The sequence below is a fragment of the Staurois parvus genome, unplaced genomic scaffold, assembly GCF_062004578.1.
Source record: "Staurois parvus isolate SC_StPar_1 unplaced genomic scaffold, SC_StPar_1.0 ptg002686l, whole genome shotgun sequence".
Taxonomy (NCBI): domain Eukaryota; kingdom Metazoa; phylum Chordata; class Amphibia; order Anura; family Ranidae; genus Staurois; species Staurois parvus.
This window is the reverse complement of record NW_028320482.1, coordinates 799,110-814,138: the sequence shown is the minus strand read 5'-3', so window position 1 is coordinate 814,138 and position 15,029 is coordinate 799,110. Positions and strand designations below refer to the sequence as shown.

General features: G+C 44.1%; 1 protein-coding gene and 2 long non-coding RNA genes across 3 annotated transcripts in view; all 3 read right to left on the bottom strand.

Moving 5' to 3' along the window:
• LOC149429896 (uncharacterized) overlaps positions 1-15,029 on the bottom strand; it is a 137,073-nt gene that overhangs the window by 106,710 nt on the left and 15,334 nt on the right. The window lies entirely within an intron of this gene.
• Positions 5,331-7,206, bottom strand: LOC149429900 (uncharacterized). The gene is made up of 2 exons (XR_016310079.1): positions 5,710-7,206; positions 5,331-5,604 (listed from the first exon to the last, which is right to left on the bottom strand). It is a non-coding gene; the product is annotated as an uncharacterized LOC149429900 (long non-coding RNA).
• Positions 10,572-11,910, bottom strand: LOC149429899 (uncharacterized). The gene is made up of 2 exons (XR_016310080.1): positions 10,951-11,910; positions 10,572-10,845 (listed from the first exon to the last, which is right to left on the bottom strand). It is a non-coding gene; the product is annotated as an uncharacterized LOC149429899 (long non-coding RNA).

Sequence of the window (15,029 nt, the reverse complement as noted above, 5' to 3'; positions counted from 1 at the left end):
CTGAAGGGGTGAGGCGAGGGGTAGAGAGATAGATTTGCGTGTCATCGGCATAGAGATGGTAGTTGAATCCGTGAGAGTGTATCAGTTGGCCAAGGGAGGAGGTGTAGATGGAGAAGAGAAGGGGCCCGAGGATGGAACCTTGAGGGACCCCAACAGAAAGGGGGAGTGAGGGGGAGGTGGCAGCATTATAGGTAACATTGAAGGAGCGTTGTGATAGATAGGCAGAGAGCCAGGAGAGAGTGGAGTCTCTGAGGCCAAGAGAGTATAGTTTTTTGAGGAGGAGGGGGTGGTCCACTGTGTCAAAAGCCGCGGAGAGGTCGAGGAGTAGGAGCACTGAGTAGTGGCCATTAGCTTTGGCGGTTAGCAGGTCGTTGGTGAGTTTGAGTAGGGCAGTTTTGGTGGAGTGTAGGTGACGGAAGCCAGACTGTAGGGGATCAAGAAGGTTGTTGTCAGTGGGGTGGGAACTCAAGCGATTATAGACTAAGCGCTCAAGGAGTTTGGATGTAAATGGCAGCAGGGAGATTGGTCTAAGGTTGTTTAGGTTGGTGGGATCCAGGGAGGGTTTTTTAAGTATGGAAGTGATGTGCGCATGCTTCAGAGGGGAGGGGAATGCACCAGTACAGTGGGAGAGATTAAAGATGTGAGTGAGGGAGCGTAGGATGGAGGAGGAGGGTGATCGTAGGAGTTGTGTGGGGACAGGGTCAAGGGGGCAGGTGGTGAGGCCGAGCTTCAGAGAAGACCTTAATGACCTCTTCAGTGGTAGCGAGGTCGAAGGAGTGGAGTGTTGAGGCGGTTTTAGTGTGAGGAATGTTAGGTGAGGTGGAGGTCTGGACAGTGGCTAGGTCGAAGGAGAGGAGTGTTGAGGGGGTTTTTGTGTGAGGGATGCTAGGTGGGGCGGAAGTCTGAGCAGAGGCGATGTCCCTACGAATTGTGTCAATCTTGCTTTGGAAGTGGTTAGCAATCTCGTGGGCTGTGAGTGAGGTACTAGGTGAAGGTGGGGGCGGAGAGAGTAGAGAGTTAAAAGTAGAGAAGAGCCGGCGAGGACTGGAGGAGAGAGTATTGATGAGGGTTACAAAGTAGGGTTGCTCGGCAGCATGGAGGGAGGAGGTTTAGGTGAGGAAGGCAGATTTATATTGGGTGAACGCTTGTTGAGATCTGGTTTTGCACCATAGTCGCTCCAGTGCACGACTGCGTCGTTTGAGACTTTTGGTATGGTCATTCTGCCAGGGTTGAAGCAGTCAGGGTCTAATGCTTCGTGTGGTTAGGGGTGCTAAGGAGTCAAGAGCAGCTTACAGCGAGTTGTTATAAACAGTAGTGGCCAGGTCAGGGCAGGACAGGGGAAGGATACGGTCCTAAAGTTGGTCAGCTGCAGAGTGGAAGGGGGGAGGGTTCAAGTTGCAGAGGTTTTGGCTGGTGATAGTTTGACGTTTGGGGGGTAGGTGTTTGAGGACGAGGAGATGGAGAAGGTGATGAGGTTGTGGTCAGAGAGAGGAAAGGGGGCGTTTGTGAGGTTGCAGAGATGAGCGAAAACAAGGTCCAGGGTGTTCCTGTCAGAGTGGGTGGTGGACTGTATATACTGTGCGAGTGCAAAAGAAGAGGTTAAGTGGAGGAGTTGGGATGTAGCCGGGTTATTGATGTTGATAGGGATGTTGAAGTCTCCAAAGATGATGGTGGGTAGCTCGGAGGAGAGAAAGAAGGGTAACCAGGCGGAGAAGTCGTCAAGGAAGCGGGACACGGGCCAGGAGGCCGATAGATTACTGCAATCTTCAGAGGGATTGGAGAGAATAGTCGGATGCAGTGGGCCTCAAAGGAGGTGAAGGATAGAGAGGGGGGGTTTGAGAGGACTTGGAAGGTGCTCAGCGGTGACAGGAGCATACCAACCCCGCCACCTTTTCGACTGCTGGGTCTGGGTGAGTAGGTTCAGGTGAGACCTCCATAGGAGAGTGTCGCAGGGAAGGTAGAGTCAGTGGCTTGGATCCAGGTTTCAGTGATCGCTAGGAGATTGAGGGAGCGGGAGACAAAGAGGTCATGGATGGCAGTGAGTTTGTTGCAAACTGATCGTGCATTCAGGAGTGCACACAAAAATGGAGGGGTGGTTTTGGGGAGCAGGGGGACAGGTATTAGGTTGAGGGGGTTGCGGCAGTTAGTGGAAGTAGGAGGGTGCTATGTGGGTGAGCGAGGTGGTGGAGGACCAGGGGAGATGTCCCCGCGGTTTGGAGAAGAAGAAGGGTGAGAAAGGTGGCATGGGAGCGGGATGTACAAGAGCATGTGAGTCTACCAGTGGTGGCGTTCGGATCACTGGGAGAGTGGAGTATCAGGAGGAGGTGGTGAGAGCCGTAGTGGGGAGATGGAAGCAGTGAGGGTGCGATGTATAGTTGTTTGGGAGGAGCAGAGGGATAAAGAGAAGAGATTTTGGGAACGGAGGAGTATGAGGAGGAGGAGTACAGGTAGCATTTTAGGAAGGTAAACGGAGTGGCGGACAAGTGAGGTGGAAAGTTTCTCAAGGCGCTTGGTAGCAGATAGTCTAGCATGCAGTGACGTATTTTGTTGTAACTTCCTGTAGCTAGAGTTCTCATGCTTAGGATCAGGATGGGTAGAGTTCAGTTCGATAAGTTGTGGCCAAGGGTAATCAAGCTGCAAGTTCCAGTTTGTGTCAGTCCCAGATTGAGGGGTGAGGTTTTGCTTGAGGAGATGAGGGGTGGACGTCAGCAATGGAAGTGTTTTCCTGGTGGTGGAGATGAGGTTTAGAGAAGGTTATGAGGGGTGGGCATCAGCTGTGGGAGTTGGGCGTAGTAGGGGCTGGGGGATTACAGAACCAGCAGTCGGGCATTCTCCAGCACTGTACTCACGGGGGTCATCAGATGGGCTTCAGGTCAGGGCAGGGTTGCGTTGTGGTAGGCAATGGTAGGCCTCACCAGGTCAAGATCATCTGTTGGGCTCAGTAGGTCAGGGCAGGGTTGCGTCGTGGTAGGCAATGGTAGGCCTCACCAGGCTGAGATCGTCTGCTGGGCTCGGCAGCGTGGAAACAAGCTCGCTTCGGGTGACCAGGGAGTGTGCCGTGGTGGGTCACGATGGTCCTTTAAGGCTGTAGGATGCAGGCTCACTGCTGGATGGATTTCAGGGGGTAGTGTGCTGTGGTATACCGCGGCAGGCCCCGCCAGGCCGGGTGCTGCAGTCGCCTCAGGGGGGGGGTCTAGGTGACGCCGCTCCCCTCCTCCAGGTGCAGGTGAGGTTGGGGGGCCTTCAGAGCTCGCCCTCCGCCGTTATTGGGGTGGCAGGAGACTGGGGGGGTGGATTTTGTGCTGCAGGCCGCGGGCTTGGTCGGTGTAGACCACGGCAGGCCCTGCTAGGTTGGGCACCGCTGTAGACTGTAGGAGGCTCAGGGAGGCGTATGGTGCCTTATGGTGACCTCCACCCTGCTGCTGTGTAGACCAGCGGGTGGTTAGTGGTGACTGGGGCCCGGCAGACTGTGGTGTTCTAGGCCGCGCGGGAGGCCCTGCCCCGCCTGGTAGGACACCGCGGCTGAGCCCCAGGCTGCGTGGTGGGGGTCCCAGCAGTACCGCTCCCCACTCCAGGAGCACGGAGGGTCAGGGGGATCCCTGGTGGCCGTTGTCCGCACGCTGGCCCAGATAGAGGTGAGTGGGCAGTGTAGGCGACCGGAGCTCAGATCTGTGCGGCTGCTCTGGTCGCCATCTTGGATAGAACATGGCCTTGTCTTTGTTGCCAAGTATCCCAGATGCTGCAGGACAGTCCCGGGATTACAAATATTGTCCCAGGGTGTCCCCATCCTGCAGGTTCCAGGACACATGTACTATACCAGACTGTTGGGAGCCGTGAACTCCTCTCTGACAGTGAAAGTAGAACGGACACCAACGCTGGGACCTTGTTATATCTCACTGACACCAATGCCGGGACCTTGTTTTATCTCATCAACGCCGGGGTCTTGTTTTATCTCATCGACGCCGGGGCCTTGTTTTATCTCACTGACACCAACACCGGGACCTTGTTTTATCTCACTGACGCTGGCTGCTGGGAATCTAACAAAAAATAAAACACCCAGTGGTTATTAAATACCACCAAAGAAAGCTCTATCTGTGTAAAAAAAAATGATAAAAATTTCATATGGGTACAGTGTTGCATGATCGCGCAATTGTCATTCAAAGTGTGACAGAGCTGAAAATTGGCCTGGCAGGAAGGGGAAGAAAGTGCCTGGTAGGCAAGGGGTTAACATTACAAAATGATAGTTGGCTTTGTTTTCTCTAAAAGGGGAGGAACTGGGAGGTGAGCATGGGGTGCAAAGACAAGGGGAGACCTGGGAGGGAGGAGTCCCTGCACCTAAGCTCTGAGAAAACAAGCCCTGGTCTTATATTATCTCACTGACACAGATGATGGGTCTTTTATTATCTCACTGACATCAAAAATGGGTCTTGTATTATCTCACTGACACCAATGATGGCTCTTATAAAACCCAAAGGACATTGCATCGAGGACCTAATGACAGTTACACGGACCTCATCTGCAGTCGGTGCACTGCTTTCAGGCAATGGCTAAAGGGACTGTCCGTAAGCACCTTTGACGCCCTACAGGAGCTAATGATTAAGGACCAGTTCCTACAGACATGTCCTTTTGAGGTCCAGCAGTTTGTACTGGACCGAGATCCCAAGACAGTGGATTAAGCAGCAGAAATAGCCAACTCCTATGTGGATAACAGAATAACCGTCACCAGGAGAACAACTGCACCCAGCTGGAAAGGAGGAAAAGCAACTGGACCCTCTTCTTAGGACATCCAGAAGACCAAGGCATCCAGACCTTTAGGAGCCACCCCAACAACTGTGGATACCCGGAGATGTTTTTTGTGCCACCAGATAGGTCATCTTAGTGTATCCTGCCCTGAGAAAAAGAAGGCTGACCCACTACCTACCAAGACAACCTGCCCAGAGTCTACTGTTTTGTGTGCTTCCAGGAATGCAGGAGGGCTCGCCGATAACCTGCAGCCTGTCACTGTGGGTGGCAAAGTTACTATCAGCCTAAGGGACAGTGGAGCGGAGGTGACTTTAGTGCACCCACAACTGGTGAGCCCTGAGGATCTTATTCCTGGAAAGACCATGACTGTAAAGGGGGTTGGGGGCATCACAACAATAAAGCAGAAGCAAGCCACCAAAAATGACACTAATTGTTAATGTCATAAGCACCTCTCCGACTCACTTGTACAAGTGTGGATACATAAACCCAGGGGACAGCATACTAAACAATATGATAGTGTGACAAGAACACACCTATCTGAAAAAGAAGGTTTCTAAAAGATCCACGCGGAGTAATATGAATTCAAATGAATTTAACAATACTTTATTTGATCACATAGATCATGGGGAGGTTAAACATAAGCACGGTGTACATATGAAAAAAATAAAATCATGTTTAAAAACACTTAGCGTCTTCAATTAAGGGTCATCTTAGCCAACAGAGCACCATATAAGGCAGAGTGGTGTAATGATGGAATAGTTATCCTGGATTTCCGTAGGTTTCCTGCTTAATATTTGTGTGAACCGTATATTCAGTAGGTGTGTTCCCAGTATAAATCAGGGACCTCCTGGAGTGTACAAGCTGGAACACAAAAATACATGGTATGTATCTAGCAATATGAAAACCAAATCACATCCAAAATTTACCAGGCCTCCCTCCACAATAGTCAATGGATGCTGCTGTTACCTTCTCATAGGTGAGACTATCATACCCGCCTCTCAAATGTAGGGACTTCCTGGATAGCCACCCCAAATGGAACAGGGTCCACAGTACCAAATGATTCTGAGGATATATATAGAAAAAGATAATAAATGTGTAGAACATGGGCATCAGGTGATCCCGAAAACAAAACACACATAAAGATGTGGATATATTACCATCAATAAGGATCAAGAAGACTCCTGTCGACTTGAACTAAGATCAGGTCCTTGATGCTTTTCCAAAAATGCATATGGGGGTGAGGGACCAGGTATACACGATGCGTGGATTTCAAACACATATAGTGTGTATATAGCATATAGCAGGCCGTAGATACCTGAATTTAATATACCCAGTAAAGGGTTTCCAAAAATTGCTCAATTTGAGAAGGTTATTTGCGGTTTTATAAGGATGTGGCTATGTCACAGCGAAAAATACCTGAATAGGATAGCGTATGTATATATATATATATATGTAGATTCTCCTCCTTAGAGGATTTCCAAAAAATTCTCCGAGTATACAGGGTAAATTAGGCCCATACAACATGCCCTATGAACACCATGTAGGCTCTGTAAATCTCAACAGCCGTAAGCTTTTAAATAACTTGCCACCGGTGGAAGATATATTTCCCTGAAGGATTGCCGTTTGCGAACCGCTGTGATAATAGCCCACTGGTAGTTCTCAAAAGGTCTTGGGCCTACCTAGCAGGGAGCTGTGACACCGCCGTTCCTTCCCGCCTCGTGGGCGCCGCACCCTGTGAAGACGCCGAGCGTAGTGACGTCAATACGTTGACGCGTTTCGTCCGCCAATCACCGCAGACTTCGTCAGAACTGGGAGGGGACTTCAATCCTTTGCCTTATATGGTGCACTAATTGCATACCAAAAAGTCTCCACCTCGCCATCTTGTGTTGAAAGAATATCACTACATTGGGAATATCCAAAAGTGAATTAAAACATATATCCTGAATTTAAAAGTGATTGCTGGATGTGGAAGAGGAGCCTAATTACTATGGACCAAATCATCTTCCAGGAGAATGATAGACGGGAGACTATTATTAGCATATTTCACTTTCACATAGGGAAACATCAAGACCAAGTACAGCTACCAAGATTTCAAAAACAGTCCTATTGTTCTATATGCTCACCACCTAATCAGAGTAGAAAGAATCGAACAATTAGGTTCATATTTTGTCCACAAAGGCCCATATTTAGTGCATATATAGGGTATCGCAATGTAGATTATAGCTCATGATATATAGAGAGTTCAAGGGAATTTATTTCAAAAACACCCCAAAGTTAAGTTCTGTGTTTAGTCCAGATGGGACAAGTGCTCCTAAGGTATAGATCCAGAATTTTTCTTTTTGTAGGAGGACTTTATCAAAATCACCCCGACGAGCCGAAATATTCAGCAGAAAGATCCCTTTTACTTTTAGACCATCTGTTTTGCCCCCGTGTACTTCTTTAAAGTGTTGCGCCAATGGGTTCACTTTTTCTCCCTTTCTTACGTTCCTATTTTAATTTCTAATGTCTCTCAGATGTTCACCAATCCTAGTCCTAAGGCTTCTTTTGGTTTTTCCTATATAAATCTTTTTACATGGGCATTCTATCATGTATATCATTTTACTACTAGAACAGTTAATAAAGCTTCGTATTTGAAATATCCTAGAGTTATCATTGTTGAAGAACTGATTAGACTTATGTACAAATGGGCAAATCTGACAATGACCACATGGAAACATACCATATATACCGGTCTTCCTAGTTAGCCAGTTTCTCTGTGGTACCCTCTGAAATTCTGATTGTACTAATATATCATTTAGATTCCGAGTTCATTTTGCCACCATATGGGGGCTCTCTCCTACCACTTTCGCTATCTGCGGATTTTGAATTAGTAAATGCCAATGGGAGTCCAGGGCCTTCTTGACTTCATCCCATTGTTGTCCGAATTTAGTTATGAATCTTACCGGTTGGTTTTCAGTATTCGCAGCTGCCTTTGGTTTTGATTTATTAATTAGTTCCTCTCTTGATTTACCGAGGGCTCTTCTTTTTGCTCTTCTTAGGGTTCTATGTGAATAGCCCCTCTCTCTGAACCTTTTGTAGAGCTGGATGGATTCATGTCTATATTCTAATTCTTCTGTACAGTTTCTTTTTATTCTCTGGAACTGACCGATAGGGATTCCCTGTTTTAGGCTCTTTGGATGGTAGCTATTAGCATGTAGAAGTGTATTGGCCGCTGTTTCCTTTCTAAATGTTTTAGTGACCAGTTTATTTTTGTGGACAGAGATTGACAAATCCAAAAATGTTATCACCTCTCTATCCACTGTATACGTAAGTTTGATATTTCTATCATTCTTGTTCAAAAATTCCATAAAGCTTTTAAGCTCATCCATACCTCCATCCCATACCATTAGGACATCATCAATGTATCGCAACCAGGTTATTGCATATTGTTTATAGGGAGTGGAGGGATATACTAGCTCCTCTTCCCACATACCTAGATGTAGACATGCGAATGCCGGGGCCCAGGGTGCTCCCATGGAGGTACCACATATTTGCTGATAGAAGAAGCCCAGAAACTGAAAACAGTTATGGGTCAGCATAAACTCAAGCAAATCCAATATAAATTCATTTTGGGCCTCCATTTCAGGAAAGTATATCTCCAGAAAATGGGCCACCGCTTTTTGTCCCCAAACGTGTGGGATGGAGGTATAGAGTGATTCCACATCGATGCCCACCAGGAGTGCACCTTCTGGTACTTTTACATTTAGAATCTTTTTAAGTACATCCCCCGTGTCTCTTACATAGGATTTGAGCTCCAGGACCAAATCCTTGATCAAGTCGTCTACAAATTTACCTATTGGTTCCAAAGGGCCACCAATAGCAGATACTATAGGGCGTCCCGGTGGTTGAGAGGGATTTTTATGTATTTTTGGGATTACGTAGAAGGTGGGGATATTATATGTATCAACTGTCAACATATCACATTCCCGTTTGGTTAATAGGTTTGCTTCACGTGCCAACCCCACTTTTTTATTTAGATCAACCACCAGTTTTGGAAACGGGTTATTATGTAGTTTGCGATATGTATCCAGACTCCTCAGCTGTCTAAACACCTCCTTCTCATATTCCACACTCTCTAGTAGTACCACATTCCCCCCTTTATCACTCTTTTTAATCACAATGTTTTTAGCATTTCTAAGTTCCCTAAGGGCTATTCTTTCACCCCTAGTGAGGTTATCAGCATTCCTCATTGTCCAGTCTATTTTTCCAAGGTCATCATGTACTAGATCTAAAAAGGTACTTAGCCATTTGTTTTCCCTGATATTAGGCATTCTTCTGGAGGGAGTTTTAAGTCTAGTATGTCTTTTCCACTTGTTAGAAACATCTCCCTCCCCAAATTCACTATCTGTGGGAGTCTCATCAAGGAGACTAATGAGATCTCTTAGTGCCTGTTGTTCTCTCTCTGAATTCAGATCACAGGGATTTTGTTCTTCTCTAGATACATATGGGATTCTTAAACGAATCTTTCTCAAAAACAAGTTTAAGTCTTTATATACCTCAAACAAGTCCATTTTGTCCGTAGGAGAAAAAGTTAGACCTTTCCGCAGTAAATCATAGTGTCTTTTTTTCAATACAAAATTAGATAGATTTATTACCTTAAGGTCATTCGTTCCCCCCTCTGGGTTAGTTTTTACCTCTTGTGACTTCTGGTTCGATTTTGATTGGATGGTTTGAGGGCAATTGGGGTATTTCTTTCTTCCTTTGTCCCATTCATTTGTTTGTTTGTTTGTTTTAGTATTCCATGGTTCTCGCCATCTGTTTTTTCCCCTAAAAAACTGACAGATCTCTTATTACTTTCATCATCATCCTCACTCATTGACGAATATCCTCTATTATTTCTAGAAAAATGTTTTTTACGTTTCGATCGACTCCTTCCTCTACTATTAGTTAGGTCAAAAATCTCACCTTTTTCCCAGTCCTCTAGGTCTCTTCTAAATTTTTGTTGTTTCGTAAATTTCAGATTTTTTTGTATTTTTTCTATCTCTTTTCTAAGGAAATCATTATGTTTATCAAACTCAGGATCATTCTTCAGAGGATCAAGTGATTTTGCGCTCTCATTGATTTCATTAGAGAGTTCATTTAATTGAACCTTCTCTTCTTCCACAATTAATCGCATAATCTCTATGCCATGTTTTATACAGACCTCTTTCCACCGTTCCAGAAATCTGGGGGTGTGAAGATGTTCTGCTGGAATTACCCTTTCTCTTAATCCCCTGGGAACAATCCCTCGCTCTATATATGATTCAAGGGATGTAATATCCCACTTTCTATTCAAATATTTGGTAGTTAGTTTCTTATGTAGCTTAAACTTGGTCCTGATGTCTCCCTCATTTCCCTCTCCTTGGGGGTCTAAGTTCTTAGTAAATGCAGATCTAATTTCCGCATCCATCTCCTCATTGATCAAGTAGGCCATTACCTCCTTAGGTATTTTCCCTTCCACAAGAAGGGGAGGGAATTACATAGTATCGTATAGATATAGTCAAAAAATATCAATAATCCAGCAATCACTGTACACCATGCAGATGTTTAAGACTGAGTCCAAACCTCCAAGGTGGCAGAACAGGTTATAAGAACCTTTAAGGAAATATATCACAACAATAAAGCAGAAGCAAGCCACCAAAAATGACACTAATTATTAATGTCATAAGCACCTCTCCGACTCACTTGTACAAGTGTGGATACATAAACCCAGGGGACAGCATACTAAACAATATGATAGTGTGACAAGAACACACCTATCTGAAAAAGAAGGTTTCTAAAAGATCCACGCGAAGTAATATGAATTCAAATGAATTTAACAATACTTTATTTGATCACATAGATCATGGGGAGGTTAAACATAAGCACGGTGTACATATGAAAAAAATAAAATCATGTTTAAAAACACTTAGCGTCTTCAATTAAGGGTCATCTTAGCCAACAGAGCACCATATAAGGCAGAGTGGTGTAATGATGGAATAGTTATCCTGGATTTCCGTAGGTTTCCTGCTTAATATTTGTGTGAACCGTATATTCAGTAGGTGTGTTCCCAGTATAAATCAGGGACCTCCTGGAGTGTACAAGCTGGAACACAAAAATACATGGTATGTATCTAGCAATATGGAAACCAAATCACATCCAAAATTTACCAGGCCTCCCTCCACAATAGTCAATGGATGCTGCTGTTACCTTCTCATAGGTGAGACTATCATACCCGCCTCTCAAATGTAGGGACTTCCTGGATAGCCACCCCAAATGGAACAGGGTCCACAGTACCAAATGATTCTGAGGATATATATAGAAAAAGATAATAAATGTGTAGAACATGGGCATCAGGTGATCCCGAAAACAAAACACACATAAAGATGTGGATATATTACCATCAATAAGGATCAAGAAGACTCCTGTCGACTTGAACTAAGATCAGGTCCTTGATGCTTTTCCAAAAATGCATATGGGGGTGAGGGACCAGGTATACACGATGCGTGGATTTCAAACACATATAGTGTGTATATAGCATATAGCAGGCCGTAGATACCTGAATTTAATATACCCAGTAAAGGGTTTCCAAAAATTGCTCAATTTGAGAAGGTTATTTGCGGTTTTATAAGGATGTGGCTATGTCACAGCGAAAAATACCTGAATAGGATAGCATATGTATATATATATATATATGTAGATTCTCCTCCTTAGAGGATTTCCAAAAAATTCCCCGAGTATACAGGGTAAATTAGGCCCATACAACATGCCCTATGAACACCATGTAGGCTCTGTAAATCTCAACAGCCGTAAGCTTTTAAATAACTTGCCACCGGTGGAAGATATATTTCCCTGAAGGATTGCCGTTTGCGAACCGCTGTGATAATAGCCCACTGGTAGTTCTCAAAAGGTCTTGGGCCTACCTAGCAGGGAGCTGTGACACCGCCGTTCCTTCCCGCCTCGTGGGCGCCGCACCCTGTGAAGACGCCGAGCGTAGTGACGTCAATACGTTGACGCGTTTCGTCCGCCAATCACCGCAGACTTCGTCAGAACTGGGAGGGGACTTCAATCCTTTGCCTTATATGGTGCACTAATTGCATACCAAAAAGTCTCCACCTCGCCATCTTGTGTTGAAAGAATATCACTACATTGGGAATATCCAAAAGTGAATTAAAACATATATCCTGAATTTAAAAGTGATTGCTGGATGTGGAAGAGGAGCGATATATTGTGATATATTTCCTTAAAGGTTCTTATAACCTGTTCTGCCACCTTGGAGGTTTGGACTCAGTCTTAAACATCTGCATGGTGTACAGTGATTGCTGGATTATTGATATTTTTTGACTATATCTATACGATACTATGTAATTCCCTCCCCTTCTTGTGGAAGGGAAAATACCTAAGGAGGTAATGGCCTACTTGATCAATGAGGAGATGGATGCGGAAATTAGATCTGCATTTACTAAGAACTTAGACCCCCAAGGAGAGGGAAATGAGGGAGACATCAGGACCAAGTTTAAGCTACATAAGAAACTAACTACCAAATATTTGAATAGAAAGTGGGATATTACATCCCTTGAATCATATATAGAGCGAGGGATTGTTCCCAGGGGATTAAGAGAAAGGGTAATTCCAGCAGAACATCTTCACACCCCCAGATTTCTGGAACGGTGGAAAGAGGTCTGTATAAAACATGGCATAGAGATTATGCGATTAATTGTGGAAGAAGAGAAGGTTCAATTAAATGAACTCTCTAATGAAATCAATGAGAGCGCAAAATCACTTGATCCTCTGAAGAATGATCCTGAGTTTGATAAACATAATGATTTCCTTAGAAAAGAGATAGAAAAAATACAAAAAAATCTGAAATTTACGAAACAACAAAAATTTAGAAGAGACCTAGAGGACTGGGAGAAAGGTGAGATTTTTGACCTAACTAATAGTAGAGGAAGGAGTCGATCGAAACGTAAAAAACATTTTTCTAGAAATAATAGAGGATATTCGTCAATGAGTGAGGATGATGATGAAAGTAATAAGAGATCTGTCAGTTTTTTAGGGGAAAAAACAGATGGCGAGAACCATGGAATACTAAAACAAACAAACAAACAAATGAATGGGACAAAGGAAGAAAGAAATACCCCAATTGCCCTCAAACCATCCAATCAAAATCGAACCAGAAGTCACAAGAGGTAAAAACTAACCCAGAGGGGGGAACGAATGACCTTAAGGTAATAAATCTATCTAATTTTGTATTGAAAAAAAGACACTATGATTTACTGCGGAAAGGTCTAACTTTTTCTCCTACGGACAAAATGGACTTGTTTGAGGTATATAAAGACTTAAACTTGTTTTTGAGAAAGATTCGTTTAAGAATCCCATATGTATCTAGAGAAGAACAAAATCCCTGTGATCTGAATTCAGAGAGAGAACAACAGGCACTAAGAGATCTCATTAGTCTCCTTGATGAGACTCCCACAGATAGTGAATTTGGGGAGGGAGATGTTTCTAACAAGTGGAAAAGACATACTAGACTTAAAACTCCCTCCAGAAGAATGCCTAATATCAGGGAAAACAAATGGCTAAGTACCTTTTTAGATCTAGTACATGATGACCTTGGAAAAATAGACTGGACAATGAGGAATGCTGATAACCTCACTAGGGGTGAAAGAATAGCCCTTAGGGAACTTAGAAATGCTAAAAACATTGTGATTAAAAAGAGTGATAAAGGGGGGAATGTGGTACTACTAGAGAGTGTGGAATATGAGAAGGAGGTGTTTAGACAGCTGAGGAGTCTGGATACATATCGCAAACTACATAATAACCCGTTTCCAAAACTGGTGGTTGATCTAAATAAAAAAGTGGGGTTGGCACGTGAAGCAAACCTATTAACCAAACGGGAATGTGATATGTTGACAGTTGATACATATAATATCCCCACCTTCTACGTAATCCCAAAAATACATAAAAATCCCTCTCAACCACCGGGACGCCCTATAGTATCTGCTATTGGTGGCCCTTTGGAACCAATAGGTAAATTTGTAGACGACTTGATCAAGGATTTGGTCCTGGAGCTCAAATCCTATGTAAGAGACACGGGGGATGTACTTAAAAAGATTCTAAATGTAAAAGTACCAGAAGGTGCACTCCTGGTGGGCATCGATGTGGAATCACTCTATACCTCCATCCCACACGTTTGGGGACAAAAAGCGGTGGCCCATTTTCTGGAGATATACTTTCCTGAAATGGAGGCCCAAAATGAATTTATATTGGATTTGCTTGAGTTTATGCTGACCCATAACTGTTTTCAGTTTCTGGGCTTCTTCTATCAGCAAATATGTGGTACCTCCATGGGAGCACCCTGGGCCCCGGCATTCGCATGTCTACATCTAGGTATGTGGGAAGAGGAGCTAGTATATCCCTCCACTCCCTATAAACAATATGCAATAACCTGGTTGCGATACATTGATGATGTCCTAATGGTATGGGATGGAGGTATGGATGAGCTTAAAAGCTTTATGGAATTTTTGAACAAGAATGATAGAAATATCAAACTTACGTATACAGTGGATAGAGAGGTGATAACATTTTTGGATTTGTCAATCTCTGTCCACAAAAATAAACTGGTCACTAAAACATTTAGAAAGGAAACAGCGGCCAATACACTTCTACATGCTAATAGCTACCATCCAAAGAGCCTAAAACAGGGAATCCCTATCGGTCAGTTCCAGAGAATAAAAAGAAACTGTACAGAAGAATTAGAATATAGACATGAATCCATCCAGCTCTACAAAAGGTTCAGAGAGAGGGGCTATTCACATAGAACCCTAAGAAGAGCAAAAAGAAGAGCCCTCGGTAAATCAAGAGAGGAACTAATTAATAAATCAAAACCAAAGGCAGCTGCGAATACTGAAAACCAACCGGTAAGATTCATAACTAAATTCGGACAACAATGGGATGAAGTCAAGAAGGCCCTGGACTCCCATTGGCATTTACTAATTCAAAATCCGCAGATAGCGAAAGTGGTAGGAGAGAGCCCCCATATGGTGGCAAAATGAACTCGGAATCTAAATGATATATTAGTACAATCAGAATTTCAGAGGGTACCACAGAGAAACTGGCTAACTAGGAAGACCGGTATATATGGTATGTTTCCATGTGGTCATTGTCAGATTTGCCCATTTGTACATAAGTCTAATCAGTTCTTCAACAATGATAACTCTAGGATATTTCAAATACGAAGCTTTATTAACTGTTCTAGTAGTAAAATGATATACATGATAGAATGCCCA